The sequence below is a fragment of the Pogoniulus pusillus genome, chromosome 29, assembly GCF_015220805.1.
Source record: "Pogoniulus pusillus isolate bPogPus1 chromosome 29, bPogPus1.pri, whole genome shotgun sequence".
Taxonomy (NCBI): domain Eukaryota; kingdom Metazoa; phylum Chordata; class Aves; order Piciformes; family Lybiidae; genus Pogoniulus; species Pogoniulus pusillus.
Window position 1 is genome coordinate 18317501 of NC_087292.1, and position 19560 is coordinate 18337060.

General features: G+C 49.9%; 1 long non-coding RNA gene across 1 annotated transcript; it reads left to right on the plus strand.

The window, feature by feature from the left end:
• Positions 1 to 16416: 16416 nt before the first annotated feature.
• LOC135188402 (uncharacterized) lies at positions 16417 to 19262 on the plus strand. Its single transcript, XR_010307682.1, has 2 exons — positions 16417 to 16614; positions 18559 to 19262. It is a non-coding gene; the product is annotated as an uncharacterized LOC135188402 (long non-coding RNA).
• The last annotated feature ends 298 nt before the right edge of the window (positions 19263 to 19560 follow it).

Sequence of the window (19560 nt, forward strand, 5' to 3'; positions counted from 1 at the left end):
TTGGCATCAGTCTTGCAATGCCAGGGGTTCTCAGAGTGATGGAACTGCTTTTTGTCAGAGACCAAGCCAGGTTTGGAAGGGGGTTTGCCTGACTTGTTACCCTGCCCTTCTTCCTATAAACTTGAAAAGCAAGGGAAGGAGCAGAAAGCTCCACATTCTCATTGCTTCAAAATGCTCCCAGTAACCGGCTCAGGTGACAGCTCCTGGACTGGCTGAGGAACTAATGTTCCCCTTCCTTGGCAGCCTGGGGCACCTGAGCAGCCCATACCCTATCCTTACGGCACACAAGGAGCTGCCTTCTGCCAGAGCCTGGGATCCAGAGAGCTTACCCCACAGTGTGGGAGAGCCAGCAGCTACATCTCAGCCTCTCCGAGAGGAGACAAGGAGCTGGATCCAAAGTTCAGCTACCTGGAAGGTGTAGTTCCTGTTTCTGCAGTCCCTCACCACCCATCAGGACAAGCAACTGTGCCATTTTCAAAACCAAGAAACTGGTCACTATTTGACTTCGTTGTCCTCTCTGATGCCTAAGGTCTGATGCCACCCTCTGGTACAAGCCATGGTGAGAAGCCCTCAGAAAGGATACAGAGGATTTATTGGGGTGCTGAATATGGTTAGCCCCAAGCATAGAAAGACTCCAAGTCAGACCCTGAGGGTCATGAAATTGCTTTACAAAGTATAAGATGTTAAGAGCAATGCATTTTGGGCTCTCACCAATTGTTCTCTGGCCCTTGGTTCGTGTTTTCAGCTTCTTTGCAGCCACGACACCGAGGGCCTCGCTTGTCTTCTAAAGCTACACCCAAGACTCTCACATGTTCACCTTTCCACAGTGTGCCGGAGCTCGAGCTCCATGGGCAAAAACCTATCCAACAAACCCCGACCAGCAGAGCTCCCCAGCCCCCACCTCTGAGGAGACTCTCAGCAGAACTGCGCAGTTTGGCAACCAGAACATTTCCTGGAGTTTGTGGACTCCACTGAAATGTCATTCTCAAGACTAATGGTTGCTTCCTCCCTCGTGAACGCCCAGAACTGCTGCTGCTCCTGTCAGAACATCACTCACTCATGCAGTGTTTCAGGCAGAGGAGAGGAGCCCTGCCCTCCAGCCATGAGAGGATAGCTAACACAAGCTACTTGGAGTTTCTCTCTCGTACAGCTAACCAAAACTACCTCAAAAGACTTATTTCATGTACTAGTACTCAGTCCTGAGGGCCTGATCCTGGAAAGACTTTAAGTATATCTTGAATTCTAATCCCAGCAGGCTGAGCCCAGTGCAGCACAGCACTCAGTACAGGGCTGCCTACTTAGCAGGAGTGCCCTCCGAGGGGACTCAACAGTGCTACACTCGGTTGCACTTTTGATGCCAGGAGGCTCAGCACCTTGGAGGATGGATTCTTCCAGGGATGACAAGAGCTGTGCCAGGATCCCAGCGCTAACATCTCGTGCTCAGCATTCAGAAGCAGAGCCATCAATGCCGAGGTTGCTCTCATGCCTAAGAAAGACTCCTTTGCAAAGTGGCAGGCCATGTTGTTAGGCAAAGTGCCGGCTGGGTCTCCAGGACTGATGACAAATCAATACGTGTTGGTCAGCCTGCCTCATCGAAATTCAGAACATTTGTAAGTGATAAACAAAGTGCATGTTAGCTATTAGAGCTCAGAATTAGGCAGGCAGTAAAAAGTAATCTGAGAGGAGGACTGCAGCTACTGATACTATTGAAGCTGCTCTTAAAACATATGGTTTGCAATCACTGACACAATGCACACAAATAAACCCCCGCGACTGAGGAGTGCCTGATCCCCTCACCACCGAATGATCAAATGTGCCTCTCTGTTTTTCAGTTTTAGGTCCCCTTCCTCTTTCTGTATTTTAAAGGTAGAAGGTTGCTATTTTACACTGGCTGAAGCTCTGGCCCTTTGTACCCGCTGCAGACGGCCTTCATTACTCAATTTCCACCACTGCCTTGAAAGGAGAAAGAGCAGAATTTTTTACTACCCTTTTTTTTTCCTTTAATGCCCTCCCAGTATTTTCCTTGGCATGTCTCCTGCAGCAACAGAGGATCCTTCCTCCTGCCTTGCACTTCAGCAGCAGAGCGACTTGTGAAGGAACCCAGGAAGGCCCTGGGTTGCTGCAGGGTGAGATGCTGCTGGGGACAGCACACAGCCATCTGTAGAACAGGACCCGGTCACCTCTCAGCACAAGTGCACAACACTTAGCTTGCATGAAAAGTACTGAAATGGGAAATAACTTTTGAGACCATTTTGATCTTTTCTTCTCTGTGAGTTTTTTAAGAGCTCTTTTAACAGCACATGGGGAGAGCAGAAATTCTTGTGCTGTGTGGCCTTCTCAGCTTGGGATGCAGCAGGATGTGCCAAGAGAAGCTTCCTGCTGACTCACCTCAGCACCTGCAGTTGGGAACCCTGATCCTGAGCATGGGAAATGGCTGTGGCTCTGCTGGTGGAAGGGATGATGTTCTGCAGGAGAGACTGGAAATCCTGCCCTGACACAGAGCTGAAGCAACGTTTCTGAGTTAAGGTTGGATGTTATTTCAATTACCAGTAATAAAAATCACTAAGGAGAATGTGGACACTGAAGCACTGGGAGAGGAGGTGCCTGACTCTGGGGCTTTCACACCCGAGCAGAGCTGGGAAAGGGATGGTTTCAGTTCTAATCGGTATGGGCATTATGAGGCAGACTAAGAAAACTTGCCTTAATTCCTAATGAGACAACATTCCCTTTGGAAATAGGATGGAGCTGCTTTCCCAGAAGGAAGATGTATGGTCCACTGCCCTGGCTGTGAAAGAACACAGAAGGTGTTTGTGAAATTTTCTCACTAGCTCTTCCCCCTCCCCCCATTTTTTAACATCTCAGGTTAAGTATTTTGTAGATATCAGCTTCCTCCTCAGGGAAGACAGGAATTCCATAGGCTGGCAAACCTACCACAAATGACGACTTTGGGTTCTGCTTCTTTGTGACCAGAGCAGCGTGCACGAGGCAAATGTAATTCAGGGACATCACTCAGGTTGTTTCTGACCCCTACGATGTTGCAGTAAGCCAAAAAAAAGTGAATTTTGGGTGGCATCCAGATCAGACACCATCTGGCTGTTGCTGCCAGAGCATCAGAGTTGCTCGGCTGTGGCTGTGGCAGCAGCTCAGCAGCGCTGCTGGTACCGTGGCTGCCAAGCCTTCTGGGACTCTTCCATTTAATTTGTCTTGTAGAACTGGCAACTATTTGGGAAGTTTACTCCCACGTGAACCCAAAGCCACTCTCCTTCCAACTTCACATCAGGGTTTGACTGCAAGGAGGAGTTTGATTCATAACCAGAACACAGGCACTCGGGAGCTTTATTTAACGTGTCTGTCCCCAGGGGAATAAAGTTTCATTACCATGCACATTAAAATGGATAATCAAAGACAAATGCTTTGGTTCGTTACTTTAAACTGGAGGATGTTTGCCTAAAATCCATCTGCTTTGGCTCAAGAAATCTCATCTGGCTTTCTAACCTGTGCTCTGCCCTCAGCCAGCTTTTCTCTACATCTCATTCCACCTGATGGAAATGCAGGGACAAACTCAGCTGCACGTTGGGTGTAATTTAACTACAGCACAGCACCAGGCCTTCAGCCCTTTCATCCCACTGATTTACGAGCGGAACTAAGGCTTGCTCAGGACAGCATTTTCACAGCCAGAGTTGCGCTGCCACAACAGGGAAGGCTGCCAGGAGGAGTGACCACGAGTCCGTTCTGCCAGACCGGCTGCCCTGCTGAGGTGAGCCAACCCAGCTGCTGCAGAGCTTCGGCTGGAGAACTTCAGGGGACACTGTAAAAACTGCTCCTCGGGATGGCTGTTAAGTGCAAAGTGTTTTAACCTAAGCTGAGAGTGCAACAGACGCTTAAGAACGTTTTGCTGTTTCCCCATCGTTAGCAGCCATTGGGCTTAAACTGCTTTTACAAACTAAGGCAAGGGCAGAAGGCTTCAGGCTGAAGGGCTGGGAAGTGCCAAGGCAGATAGGCTGCCGAGGGCAACTTGCACTGCATTTGCTGAACATAAACTGTAAAGACCCACTCCCAATTAAACAAGAAATGCTCTTTCCTAGCAGGTGCACTGAAATTGAAGAAACTCAGAGGCAGTCAGGTAGCCTAGGAGATCACAGACAGCCTGTTCTCTCTTCTGGGGCTCAAGGACGCAACGATTCCCTTTCAGCGTGCTGCGAAGCAGAGATCATTTGCATCTTGGTAATACATATTACAGGCAGCAAGAAGCCACGTCCCCAACCTGTGAGGCTGAGGGCTCCATGCCACCTTCCACTAACTCTTTGGTCACCCTTCAGAAGTGTAAAGCAAGTAAATCAATTGGATTTATAGTTTTGGGAGCAGTTCTCCATGGATCAATTTACCCAGAATAATTCTTTTAAAAACTGACTCTGGTGAAATGTTTCCTTTTCTTTCTGTGCTCCAGAAGATAGCTAGACTAAAATGTTCCCTTATGCTGCAAAAATGTGACTTCTGCTGATCTAATTCTTACCTTGATTTTTGCTTGAGCCTGCACTTGCCTTCCACTGCTCTAGCCAGGGCTCAGGCAGGAGGCTGCACTTCGTGTTCTGTCTTAGCAGAGAGAGGGGACAGGCAAATCTCTGCTCTGCTTGGCATGGGTCAGCACCCACCCGGGAGATCCACTCGTCTGCTGGGCTGGAAGCAGAACGGCTTGGGCCTTTCAAGGAGTGGTTGATTCCATATTGTGGGAGGTAGGATGATAAGATCTGCATCTGGCTTGCAGCAATTTGAGTACTTCTACTGCCTTGTTTATACTGTTTGAAATATCTAATGAATACAATATGCTGTCTCCAAAATAATATTGCATGCAAGGCCTGTAAATGCAGAGTAAAAAGTTTCATAAGAACTTAGCACATTACCCCTCTATAAATGTTAACTGAGTGTCCCTGGTAATGCTTCCCTCAGCTTCCAGTGCACCCCCCAGGCAGACAGGGTAGTGGCAGGTAGCAGGGGTGGACACCCAGCCCAGCCAGCAAGCTTTCTCCTCTTCCATTGTATTTTGTTGCTCTTTTCCCACCCCAACAACTTTTCACTTAAAGTTTATGTTTGGGTTGGTTGGGGGTTGTTGGCTTTGGGTGGGTAGTTTGTTGGTTTTTCTCCAAGGAGCAGCAAATAGCAACAAATTTCCTGAGGGAAGTATGACCCCAGGACAGGCAGTGATGGATGCTGGCAGTGGGACCCACAGGGAGCAGTGAGCCAGATCCAAGGTCCAGCAATGGAACTAAAGTGGTCTAAAAGAAGACCAGGGATGAACTACCCACAGCACATGGCTAAGGTTCACCCCACAGCCAAGGCTGGAGGCACTAACTCCTCAAGCCTAGGCAAGGTCTCTCTACCCTGGGACTGATCTTAAATTGCACTGCTGGGTCATGAGCAGCAGCTGTGGGTGCAGGTTCCAGGCGTGGCCTGAGAGCAGTTGAGGCCTCTACATACATTCATGGCCCTGGCAATACCTGGAGATAAATGAGGCCCAAATTCATCAGTGTGTTTGCTTGAATTCGGTATGGGGCATGAGCAGACAAGTCAGGGTAAGTGGGGAGCCAGCCGACAGTTCAGGCTTGAGTCCACTTGTTCAGGAGAAGGTGGTTGTGCAACTGCAGCCTCTGCATGAGCAGACATGGGGGGCTGGCATGTGGCAGCTGCAGATGGGCTTGGTGCCAGCCAAAGTGCTCCATGGTGACCTGGGCAGCTGTACTGTGCAAGTGCCTGCTATGTGCTGGTCACTAGCATCTTCCTGTGCCTCAGTGGATTCTACTGCTTAGGTGAGTCCACCAGCTCTTGACATAGACCAAACTGGCTCTAAGGGTTGCGCTTATGGCTGGGGCAGCACCCAGAAAGGGCAGGGATATGGCAGGCCTAGGTGGAGGAAGTTGTTCCATGAAGCTTTTGAGCCTCTTTTTGCTGTGCACAGGCCCCAAGAAGACCAAACACTTTCATGTTTCTCCAAAACAAGTTGAGATTCCTTCACAGCAAACTCCTGCACCGAACAAGACAAACCATTCTGCTCTAGAGCACTGCATGGCTCCCTCACTGCTCCCTTCAGCTGTGTCTTTGCACAAGAGCAGGGATCTGTCTGTGGCCACAGTCACTGCTGTCTTTACAAAGCCATGGAAAATAATGCCTCGGTTTGGGAGAAAATGTTTTTGCTGCCAGACTTCAGGAGCCTCTCTTCATTCATTTCAGACATGGCCCATTCTAACAGTACCTTCCAGAGGCCCCGTGTGCCAGGGCAGCACAGATCAGAAATATTGAGTGCATTACAAGTAGCAGGTTACACTTCAAAACACTTGGTGCACAGTGCTCAGGACCATTAATCACTTTTATTATTCTAAAGGCCTGAAAGGGCTCAGAAACTTTGCCTAGGAAGCAGTATAGATTCTGAACAGCTGCACTGCAGTTTCTGCTCACATTAGGTTTTGGACAGACCATTGATTTTCAGTAAGTGTTCCTGGCGGCCAGGAAGTGCTGAAACTGGCAAACTTTCTCTTGCTAACTCTTTTTTTTTTCCCCCTTCTGAAATGAAAACCATGCTGGTTATTCTGGTTGAGATCAGCAGCATGGCCCTGATTTACCACTACATTACACTACCATAAACCTGGAGTGCTGGGGGACTTAGTTCTACACCAGACAAACTCAGGCCCACTGCAGGGAGCATGGGCACTGCTTCTGCAGGCCTGGGTTTTGTCGGGCTGTGTGTGTGTAACCCTCTGCATGTGGCTTGTCTTTGCTGTTGTGACAATTGTCAGTGAGGAAGAGCCTTGAGAGCATTTGTCTCTGAATTCAATGTTCAGAGCAGGCTGACAAGCACTGCACTTGGAGAGGTCTGGCTACAGGCTAGCAAACAGAAGTCTCCTCATCAGCCATGCACTTGTGTGCACTCCAAACCTGCCTTTCATGTCTGTGTATATTTCTGCATGCTTAGTTCTGCAGATGAATATAGCAGCCACTGTATGGGAAGATGACAGGAAGCTTTATCTTGGCTTTCCTTCCTGGAAGTTACACTTTATTACTTGTAAACTGGAAAAGACAGCCTGCATTGTTCCCAAACCTGCATAACTGTTTGGGAAGAGAGGCATTTAGAACCAAGTTATGTTTTAAAGAGAAAATAGGGCTGTAGTTTGGCCTATGGGGATAAGTAAACATCGTTTACATCCTCCAGGCAAGGCAATATCGCTTCCCCTCTTCCCTGTTTTACATTTTCTTTCTCTTTTTGTGCTCCTTTCAAGCCATACTGTTCTTTGTAGAGAGGGGAAAAGTTAAGAAACTGGAAACCCTCCTGCCCTGCCAGCAGAGGTGGGAAGCAAAAATTTCAGTTGCCAAAACATGAAATGATTTTCTGAGCAGGTACAGAATAAAGCAGCAGCATTTTGATATTGTCATTTGGAGCATAGGAAGTGGGAGCAGGATTCTCTCCTACCGAGAGCCTTCCCGAACAAGGCTCTTATGAGTAGCATTATCCAACAGGAGCAGAAGCAGTCAGAGAGGCAGAAACGTTTTCCCTATTTGACGTCTGCAGACCTGTAGGAGTCTTTGTTCAGCAAAACATCAGACAAAGGAAACTCAAAAGGAGCATTCGATGGGGTCAGTCAAGTATTGAAAAGAACTCCGCGTCCTAGCTCAGTAAAACAAATGTACTGCTCCTGGGTTTTGTTTCTGAAGACAGGCAGCTGCCCAGAAAGGGCTTTCCTTTTGTTTCAGATTTTTGGTGACAGACTAAGCTTGCAGTTTTCACTGCTTTCCACTCCTGCTCAGCAAAACAAAGCACATCTCTCACACTTTCTACCTTCTCAAATCTTGTGACTCTTAGACTCGTATCTCTGCTGTGGGGTGTGAGGATTTCACGCCCAGGCAGCTGGCACAGCTGCAGGAGGGGCACCGGCAGCCTCCCACTCTGCCTTGTCTGCAGACATCCACTCTCTTCGCACCTCGCAGCCGTGGTTTCGTTTCAGTAGAATCTGAGATCCCATTTTCCTTTCACCTGAGAAAACAGTGCCGGGCCCGAAGAGCTGGGACTTTAACAGCAGACAGATGGGAGCAGGGAGAGGGAAGAGCTCCCCTGCCCTGTCCTCAGCTCCGGCTTCCCGAGGGAAAGCTGGGACACAAACTCCGGCGGTGGTTATCTTTTACAGAGTCATGCTTTGGGGCTGCACAGAACAACGGTTTGTTGCACGGTGCCGCTTAGGAAGGAAACTCGTGTCTTGACAGCTTCCCACCCGCGCATGTCCAGCTTCCCAAACTGCTTTCTTTTGTTGCTTTTGGGATGAACTTGAGTCTCATCGCAGAGTCCTCTCCTTTGTTTTGCGAGGCTGCTCCTGCCAAGCCAAGCTGCTGCGTCTCTCGAGCACAGCCCTCGGCAGGCACTGGAGCATGCCGAACACAGAGGAGCGATTTGTTCCCTCCGGCTGGATGTGTCTCGTATCAAAATCGCCAGCTGAGGCTCTTTGGCTGTGCCGAGCACTCTCTGGGTTGGCCATGCGGGGAGGAGGGAGCAGGTCGCGGCTGATCTCCGCTGGCTGCAGACCAGCGAGGCGCTGCCCTCGCCCTGCTCTGCGCTCCTGGCCGGGCTCAGCCCCAGCTCTCGGCGGTGTGAGCGACTGTCTGAGGCAGGAGTGCTCTGATTAAAGGTGATCGGGCTGGGAACACCCTCTTTGCTGAGCAGAAATGAGCACGGAAATGGCCCTCATGTGGGAGCTTCTGGGGAGAGACTGCTCAGCTGCAGGCCAGTCAAAATAGCTTTCTGGCAGGGGAGTTAATAAATAGAGCAGCTTCGAGGGATGGAGATTGAAGGGCAAGAGACTAATGTTGTTCTAAAATTCTTTTGCGTTGGGACCTAAATCCAATTTTAATGAGGTCATAGTAGAAAATTAATTTGTTTTCTGTCTTCCAAACAGTATCTCCTTTGTTAGACAAGAAGATTGCAGGGTGCTGGGGTTTTTTAAATGCTGCTTCGGGTTCTGTGCTTCTGAGTGTGCAAAAGTGCTGCCTGCCCTCATTTCCTGCAGATAATCTGGTGATAACCCTTGCTGGACCACAGCTTGCAGAGTGCATTAACCTCATGTCCCTGAGCATTGTGGAGAACTGAGAGACATCCATACCTGGGCTCTGCTCTGTGCGGGATGCCAAGAATGGCACAAAAGGAATGGGTTTGTAATGAGAGCACAGAACTGCTGAGTAACAGCAACATGAGGGTACAGACATGTTGTCGAGTGGTCACCAGTGGCAGTAGTGGAAAATCCATCATCCAAAACATCAAAGTCTTATGACTGTCACTGGGTGCCCTTCTTAAATCTCCAGCTTCTGGAACCCACGAGTTTGTCAGCATTCCCTCCTACCTCACCTAAGCAAGCACACAGACCAGCCACAAGCTTTCCTCCTTGTGGAGAAGAGCTTAGAATTGAGGCTTTAAAAGGCTCAAATACTAAGAAACACAAAGTTCTTGACTTGGCAGATCTGCCAGATCTTTGTATTTGGAACATGCAAGTTTGCCTGTGCCTCAACAAATAAAAGCAATGTCTTATGAAGTGTCCACAATAAGAAAACGTCAGTGCTAAGAGGCAGTGTGGGCAGCCTGAGATGCCAAAATCCTTCAGACATTCCCTGCTCATCCTCTGTTGTTCAGGGGCTGTTTTGCAGAGCAGGCTGCGAGACAGAGAGGAGGTCCAATGTGAGTGCTGGATGAGTGCAGAACTGCTGAGATGCATGTCTGGGTCCTGGTTTTGGGGCAGTCATGGCATATGGATGTCACTGTTGGTCTTCATCACTGGCTTTATGAGTGCTTCCCATGTCGGGTGTCCCACAGGGAGTGTGAAAGTCCTCATCAAAACAAGCATTTATTTAACTAAACCAGACTTGGCCACACACCCTCAAAGGAACAGGTAACTGGTGCCCAAGTCACAGTTGGGGCTGGGGAAGAGCAGAAGCAACTGATGGAGACAGGAGCCTCTTGAAGCAGATGTCTGATGGCTCCTCACTGTGCACGGGCAGGTAAAGCTTTATCATGTGTGAGTCTGGATTTTGAAAGGAAATGAACTGAAGGCAAGGCAGAGGTTTCAGGTAAGGGTGAATTGATGCAAGTGATGGTGTGAACCCCATCAAATTACTCTTCTGTGGCCAGGAAACAGCCTCTCTGCTCATCAGTTCTGGATTAGCCCCAGTGTGCCTCCTTGCTGCAGACCCAATCATCCCTGATGACTTCCAGCAAAGGCAGAAAGTCAGCAGAGTGCAGCTCTGGTGCTTGCAAGTGCTTTTCAGGTGGCTGCAGAGAGGTCTGGAGCTCGTTTACACACAGCCTGCTGCAAAATCCACCCAGGACTTTGTGCCAGCGACTGCCCAGATAGGGCACCAGCAACTGCCTGGTAGCTGTGCAAAGCTCCACACTTGCACTGAAAGCAAAGGGTGGACCCTGCCAGGGCATTTCCTGCCATTTAAAATGCATTTCCCAGCAGATTCCTAAAAGTTCACCTCCCAGAGGGCCTGAGCCAGTCCTGATGGGACACGAAGCAGTGCCTGTCAGCCAAACTTCAGACCGGCTGCTTGGCTCCTCAAGCCAGCCCAGCAGCTGATGCCTGCTCTGTCCTTCACACGCAGAAGCAGTTTCATGTCTGCCAAGGTTTTTTCAGCTCCTCTGCTGCCCTGAGCCATCACCTGCTGGAGCCTGCGGCGTGCAAATGGGAGAGTTTTCTTTATGAGCTGCACATAAAATCCACACCTCTGGTCATGCATGAGGAACTGCTGAAAGAGCCCGAGACAGCCCTGAGTGTGTTCCATGCTTTATGGACGAGACCTCAAGCTTGTTTGCTTTTCAGAGCTGCACCATGTGTCATGCCTGACCCTGCTGGCACTCACCGGTGCTGAATGACACACTCTTGGCAGGGGACCCAACTGGCTAATTCTGCATGCAGGTTACCTACCTGCTGCCTTTCCAAGGAGCCCAATTAAATGATCCAAGGGGTCAGAAGAAAAATTAAGGCATTAGTAAATGAGTGAAACCTTTTCTACCTCCTGAGACAAACTCAACTATTTCCACAGTGTTCAGGAAAAAAAACCCAAAACAACTCAGAGCAGAGGTTTTCCTTTTCCCTTTCCACTCTGCTCCTTGCTGTAGATCCTTCTCACCCTTGACCTGCAGTTCCGTCATTACAAGAGGGGGCCTCACACAGGGGCTGTAATGTTATTTGCATATCATTTTAATGCTGATCTTTTCCTCATTCAGCAGCTGTCAGCTTCCATGGAGTTACTTCTATGTAAGTGCCAGTTCAGGTGAGCACAGATAACAGAACCTGACTCTCCTTCTCTGCCTTGCTTGCTGGTAATTTTCTAGTTGGGGCTGGTACAACACTCAGTGCCATGGTCTGGTTGATTGGACAGGGCTGGGTGCTAGGTTGGACTGGATGAGCTTGGAGGCCTCTTCCAACCTGGTTGATTCTATGATTCTATGAACCTCAGTGTCCCCTTGAGGCACAGAATGAGCTGCCTGAGTTAGTTTGTGTCCTAGTTAACAAACATTTACAAATCAAACTGGTCTGTCTAACAAAAGGGCAGAAATCCTAGGAGCACTTACGTGATGGTTTGGGGGTTACCCACCCCCACACACAGTGAACTCACCCAGACTAGACTCAGCTGGCTGGAGGTTAAGGAATGAAGCTATATTCACAGCTTAGCACAGTTACACAAGCAGATATTTACAGTACATTACAAATATCTACTATACACAGAATTATGCAAGGTATAGCATACACAACAGCACTCCCAGAAATCAGTCCCCAGGAGGGGCTCCCAACCACCCTTCCACCTTCTTTCCACCCCTCTACCTTATCCCAGAGTCTGCCTGATGTGCAAGGTGAGTTGGGAGGATCAGCAAGGGGGAGTTAGAAGCAGAATGATTAGTTGGGTTACACAGATCCAAGCAGAGCTGCAGAAGCCCAGGGGGAAAACACAGACACCAACCCCGACAGATAGAAACTTTCTCACTGTCTTTTCTGTGTCTGTGTCCTTGCTTTTATACATCTCAGCAAGGCTGTGAGTGCAGCAGACATCAGCATTGTTTCCTTTTCACAGCCTGTCATCTCATTTCTCTCATCAAAACACTCCAACTAGCACAACTTACTACAGCTCTGAGCAAGAATCAGGGACCTTCTTGAGCTTTGAGAACACCCATCAAGGGGCTGCACACAGGCTGCTGCCAGGCAGATGGTGCTGAAAGCAGCTCCAGTGCCCCACTGCAGTGCTCCAGGTTGCAGAACCTCCAGCACAAGCTGCGGTCCCAGCACAAGCTGCGGTCCCAGCACTGCAGGCCAGAGGTCACCAAGCGGTGCAGGAGCAGTGTGGGCATTGTTTCCAGACTCTAAGCATTTGGCCTCTCAAGCTTGCTCCACAGCAGCGATGAGTTTTCTCTGGAGGTGTGCCCAGCCCTTTTGGGGAAGATACCTCTTGCAAAATAGGACATGAACTTGAGTTTCCTCGACAAAATCTTGTGGCATGCATACCTCAAGAGCTGCCCAGCAAACGCCTTCTGCGCCTGACAGCGCGCGTCCAGCGAGAGCTCACACTGCTGCTGCCTGGGCACGCTGATTTCTCCTGCTGCTGCCCAGAAAATAGCTGGAAAGGCTTCTTCAGGGAGAAGGATTTCTGGAAACTCTAAAGTGAGCTGCATTCCCCAAGTCATTACACTTGGTTAGTGTCTTTCACAACACTGCTAAGCCCTAGGTAATGGTATGCATAGCCCCCAAAAGCAGGAACAGAAAGACAGGAAATTATGGCTGAAGTGGTGTTTTTCTTAGGGCGTTTGTGCTCACTGTGGCAGCAGCCAGTGCCAGGTATTGTGAAACACAGCGAGAAGCCCCTGCTCAGCTAAGCTTCTCTTTAAAATGCAGGCAGATTGCAGTCAGATATGAAAATCTCCAGAAGAGTCATCCTGGAAAGGCAGGAAGCTGCTTCCAGAAGTGTGGCTTGTCTCTCCGGGAGTCTCGCGTACACCCAGGTCATATTCCCTGCAAGCCTGACAGCACAGCTCCAGCATGGCAGGGAGGTTCCCTCACCCGTGTAAGAATAGGCCCATTGATGCTCAGAGCAGTCGTGATGCCCTCTCTGAACTGCAAAGGTTCAGATTGTCCTCAGAACTGCGATTCTCAATAGACTTCATTGATTTCGAGTGCAGCAACATCTCCTTACCCAGCAAACACACCAGCAGAGCTTCAGTGTGACCCTTGGGCAACAGCTCTGCACATTCCAGTGGGTGTTTCTCTGCTGACCTCTGCCTGTCTTACGGCCCTGTCTTAGAAAATGCTCAATGTGCACAGAAAGCCACAACTCCTGGGTCTAGCTGGCCAGCCTTGTAGCCATGAGTATCCAGCCCTCCTGTTTCAGGACTGTCTGGCCAGCCCTTGGCTCAGGCCGGTGCCTGATGCGCGCAGCTCAGTGTTTACAAGAGCCTGAAGCCAGGCTGAGTCACCAGCCTCAGTGCTCCTGAGGGCTACAACCACAGCAGAGCACCCTGCAGCCTGCACGACTGTCCAGCCAGGCCTTGCTCTCTGCACATCAGTCAGGGCAGGGAACATCTTTGCTTAGAATCATAGAATCATAAAATCAGCCAGGTTGGAAGAGAGCTCCAAGCTCATCCAGTCCAACCTAGCACCCAGCCCTAGCCAATCAACCAGACCATGGCACTAAGTGCCCCATCCAGTTGCTTTGGGTAACAAGGAGGAAGGAAGGAGCAGCAGCAGGAGCAGCCTTTAAACCTTCATGTGGGGAGAAAAAAATGGAATACAGATTTTGGGCAGCCAGGTTAGAAGCAAAGACAACAAACTGCTCCCAAACCAAAGCCTGCAGCCTTAAACACTCACAGTTAAATGTGGCTTCTCCCACATTTTGCCAGAGAAATTGTGGTCTCATTGCACCATTTGGCTCCATTTGGCTTTTTAACATCTCAAAGGAGCAGCCCAACCTTTTTCTTACCAAAGAGAGGAGCCTTGCACAGCCACGGAGCTGTGCAGACAAACCCCTGGTGCGGTTTGGTGGGAGCACAAGGAACACAGCCAGCCTTGCTCACGCGTCTTGTTCATTTACACCTTGCATCACCCACAGCCCAGTGCCTTCCTCCCAGCTCTGTGCTGAGCCAAAACAAGGGGCCTGATTCACCACTGCATTCCTTCATCTTCACCTCAGGATAATTCCATTTAAATCGGAGTTGGGACGAGACTAACCCAGTGGGTTTTGTGCCAAAGAAATCAGCGCTGCAACCCTCTGAGCTTCCTGACCTGCTGTTTTGCTTTAGCCTTCACTTTGGGGTTTTTCATCCTGCTTGAGGATCTTGATGGGTTCGTATTTGTTGGAGGCTCCTCTGTTGTCTCCAGAGAGCCTGTTAGGTGCTAGAATTAAATGCTGCATGACAGATTTTCCATAGCAGGGGAAGAGCAAAACAAAACAGCTGTCTGCACAAACCTGAAGGCACAGGAACTAGGCTGCTCTTTAAAAATAAACTTGGCATTGAAGATGGTGACTGAGATAAAGTTGTAGCCAAAAACGGTGAATAGTTAGGATGCTCAAAAATATTCTGATGTTAGTGGTTTGCAAATGTGGGAACAATATCTGCAAGCTTTGTTTTCTTTAGCGTGTGCCTTGGCTTCCAGTGAAGCGCAGCGTTTGAAACCAGCCTGTAAGAATGGGAGCATTTCAGCTCATCTGCTGCTTTTCTGGTTCCACTCAGACCTGCTGCCTCTGCTGCCAAAAATAAGCTTTTACTGATTTACTTCTGTTAGCCTGAAAGAACCAAAGCAATGGAGAGGCAGCACATGGAGGATTCGGCTGTGCACATCCAAGCTCACTGAATTTGCCTGTTTGAACTCAGGCAGGCAGTGGAGTACCATGGATACTCCTGGGGTTCTAACCTGGCCTACAGAATGATGCCTGAGGGAGGTGTAGGGCTGAAAGAACTCGCACACAGACAACAGGCTGCGGTGCTGCTCACTTGGCTCCTAGCAAACAAGATTTACTTGTCCTGTGCGTGGGTTTGCACAAGGAAATCAACATGAGGAGGAGTAAATGCTCCACGATGATCCTGTCACAAAAGTGCTCCCTAGAGCTGGAGCTCCACAGCAGCACTGCTGGATTCTCATTTGTGCTTCCACAGTAAGTGAAAAGTGAGTAAAGATTTCCTCTTCCCCATCAAAGTGCTTCAGCTCTGGCCCAAGCTGAGCTGCTCACTGCAGGCCCTGCCCTGTGTTTGCCCCCAGCTGTGGTGTGGGATGGCAGGAGAAGGGACACTGCACCTGGGAGATGCTTTTTGTGCCAGTGCTGGGAGCCAGTGACAAGAACATTGTCTGCCATTGCTGCTGGCTGCACAGCTTTTGGGACCAGCCTGGTTCCTGCTGAGCTGCTTGGGGGGAAGGGGCTCTACAGGTGTCAGTGGCCATCTTCATGGAAACATGGAGCAGGAAGAATGAGTGAGAAGGAAATGTCTGCAGTTGTGACTTCATTCTTGCACGGCCTTAGCAAAAGGGCCCCACAACAGCCCGGGGGCTGTCTGGAGGGTCCCCTCCCAAAGCACAGTTTGACAGTGTGCAGGCAGTTCTGACTGTGCACTTGGGTTGTTAACTCCACACAGGGGAAGATCTGGGAAGAGTCATTTTACAGCTCTGATACCTAATTTCCCCGGGTTTTGACAAATATGTGTCTGCTTTCATGTGCATGACCCACTCCAAAACGAGGACAGTCAGGAGCTGCTGCTGCTTTAACACAGCCTTCCTCCACCCCGTGTTTGATTCAGTTAAATGCTAACTGCATGACCCTGCACTGCTTCACCCACTGGATGCTCACTGCCTGTTGAGGGTTTTCATATCCCCTTTCAATAGCTGGCCCCAGATGTTTTGTACTGCACTCTATTTAAATGCTGCTGGAATCTGACAGCTGATGAACTCAAGCACATTTCCATGGTGCTGTCACTGTCACACCTGGGTGCTTCTCGAAGCCAATTACTTCAGCTTTGCCTCAGTCCTGTGAGGAGCCTCCTTTCATAGCTGGCAGAGCAGGTAGCTACTTGGCTTCCAGCTGACCCCAAGGAGTATTTGTGGAGTGGTGTTTCTGCACTGCTGGCACCAGTCAGACACAGGCAGCGCAGTCACACCAGGTCAAGCAAAAGATGCAGGCACTGTGCTCGTTGCCACACCAGCGAACACCAAGCCCTGACTGTAAAGGCAGGAGGAGGCAAGAACTTCTCAGTGAAATCTGTGTGAGTTTGCTCTTCTTACAGTGTCTCTGAACTTCAGAGGCAGCACCCAGGTGGGTCAGGATGTCAGGATATAAACAGCAACACCTGGAGCTGCCTGATGATACAAAACCCTCAAACGACTCTTTGCTCTTCCACCTGTTTTGCCTCCTTGTGTAGGCGGCTTGACATCAGAAGGGCTTCAATTAGCTCTTGAACATGTCCTGGAACAGCAGTGAATTTATCCTCACTGTTCTGCTGTGCATTCCTTTTCCCTAAGCACAAAAGGAAATGCAGTGCTGCCTCCAAGGACGCTCCAGCTGGCGTTACCTGTGGGTGATGTCCCATCTGCTGCTGACAGGAACAAGCAGGTCAGTGCTGACCAACACAGCCCAAACTCTGCTCTCTGCCACCCTACAGAGGAGCTGCTCAGATTTTCTGGGTGCAATCTCTTTGCTCTGTTCTAGCTGGGGCCTGTTGGGTGGCAGCCAGCTGCACAGCACATCTGTGCAATCTGGGGGCTGCCTGCTCTGGAGCAGCTTTGCTATTATATCATGTCCCAGGCATTTGTGAGTGGAACTGATAGTGGTGCTTTCAGCGCAGCTCTTGTGCAGCTACTTGCCAGCTAGGAGAGATGAGGAAGAAGTCTAGACATTGGGAACAAGGTCCTCACCGTGAGGCTGCTGAGACACTGGAACAGGTTGCCTAGGGAGGTGGTGGAAGCTTCATCCCTGGAAGCTTTTAAGGCCAGGCTGGATGTGGTTCTGGGTGACCTGGTTTAGTGGAAAGACCAGTCCCGTGGCAGGGGGGGTGGAACTGGATGATCCTTGAGGTCCTTTCCAGCTCTGACAGTTCTATAATCTCTTCTCCTGTCCCTGATTACTTGAGGGAAAAGACCAACTTCCAGCTCACTCCAACCTCCTCCTATGGAGCTGTAGGGAGCAGTGAGGTCTCCCCTCAAACTTGACTTCTCTGGGCCAGACAACCCCAGCTCCCTTAGCTGCCCCTGACCGGGCTTGTTCTCCAGACCCCTCACCAGCCCCATTGCCCTTCTCCGGACCCTAGAAGGGTCTGTAACCAGCAATAATAAATTAGCAAAGGTGCAATATGAAGAGGCACATTAGAGCCCCTCTGCCAGTCTTTAGAGGCTTCACATAAGGCTTTCTCCTTGATGCCACTGCTGGGAGGTCTGGGACACTGACTGAGCATTGGCATTAACCAGAGGTACTCAGCCCTACTCTGAATGTGTCTCAGTGGCAGAAGACCCAAGATGCTGGCAGATGTAGTTGCTTTACTTGCAGGTCCCACCCAGCAATGGGGGAGGGATTATAAGCAGATGATTTCAACCAAATGAAGTTTGAGATGTGAGCAAAATGGACTGAGAGGTGTCAAGGGGAGCTACACAGCTGCTGTGGGCAGTGCAGCTTCTGCTTTCTGGAAGTTCAGACCTCTGAGGTTTTTTAAACCCACTGTCTTTTGCTCTCTCTTGCCTCTGTGCCCCTGCACGGGTGACACAGGGGTTGAGAGCAGGGCTCAGACTTGCTGACACTGCAGCGCTGGAAACAGGCAGTGTTTGATCCCGTTCCCCGGCAAGCCCCAGACCTCCCCTCCTACCTTAGGCGTTTCTCAGGCACCTACAGCTGGGCTGACAGAAAAGGGCCCGTATCGTTTTGAACCAAGCCGTGAGGGATGTAATAACGTCTGCAGTAAATTAAATCAGAAAGCAGGACACCTGCACCGCCCTCCCCGGCGACAGGGCAGCCGCAGGGGGGAGCGCAGGCACGGGGGAGCCTTCTCGGGGCTGGAACAAAGACCCAGCTGAGCCCTGACATCACTGAACGCTGCCTGATGCCAAAGACTTCCTCACTTTTTATGGATATTGAAACAAATAAGTCATGGAAATGCTGAGTGACCCCAGCCGTGTGGGAGCAGAGAGATTAGCTGCTAATATGGAAAGTTACCTGGGCGGCGGTGAGCTCAGCGCGGGGGAAGGGGAGTGCGGGGGGCGGCTGTGGGCCGTGAGGTAATGCGGCTGCCGCTGGGGAGGAGCTGCGGCGCAGGGGGGCTGCCGCAAAGAGGAGAAGGCTTTTTTTGCGCTGCTGAAGCCAGAAGTGTGCGTCATGGTGTGGCTGACTGACGGAGCGGCGTTTGCTAGGGCGTGCTGGGTGCTGTGGGAATAGCAAACGGGAGGAAGTTGCTGTGAAGTGCAGGGGAGGCAAAGCAGTGCAGCAAAGGCCAGCGCAGTGCTGCAGAGACCTTAGCAAAGCACAGGCCAGAGCAGGGTGAGCAATAAACCCACCGGAGCTTGTTTGCAGGAGAGCTGGAGTCAGAGAGAAACACAAAAGATCAGCAAACATCTTGTGCGGGATCACAAGCTGCCAGAGGCCATTTCTGCACTTGCTGTGCGTGATTCTGAGACCCAGAGAGACATATCTGCGGTTCTGCTGCCTCTGCTGCCCCGAGTGGAGCTGCTGGTGCACCAGAGCAGGCTTTCGCGGCCAGGTGAAATGGGAGCTGCCTTTCCTCTCCCAGCATCACCTAAGCTATCACCTCTGGCAGAATGCATCTCTGCCCTAGGACCGCTTGAAGGACACTGTGGATCACTGCACTGAGTTGGCTTAGGTCTTGTGAGGTAGATCCATGGATAAAGGGCAGAAGTGGAATTCAGACACCAAAGTTTTGCTTCCCTTTTTTGCCTTATTTGCTTGCTGTTTGCTAATTCCTGGCCCCCTGGCTGATTCCCTTTCTGATCACTGACATGCACTTAGCCTGGAATCTGTTCTGCTAGCTCAGGGTTTAGGGGGAAATCTGTCACCCTCATTGCTGCCTTCTGCTTCCATTTCTTGTCTCTGACTTTGGTGGCTGATACATTTTTTTTTTTTCAGTGTCATAAAATGTAGGGTTGTAAAATTCATATTGTAACTTTAACAGCCACATCTGTTTTAAACATTTTTGTTTTAAGAACTCAATGTGAATTTAATGACAAGGCAATAAAAGGGAAAGTTGAAGGAAATTATCACAGATTTGTAAAGCCATAAGATATGTTTCTGCACTTCCGTGGGCCATCAAATTACAAAGAAACAGCCCAGGGGCTTTTATTGGAGCAGTTCTGCTCTTCAAGCATTCCAGAGTTTAATCTATTAGCAAGAATTAAAATTTCATTTGTGTCACTGTTAATAATGACAATTATGCCCCGGTGCAGGAAATTGTCATTAGCACAAGGACACCCCCACCGTGCTTAGAAGAAAAATCGTTTCCATCAGTGCTGCCACTGCCTCCAACAGTCACAAATGGTGAATTATTGGCATCTCTTGTGT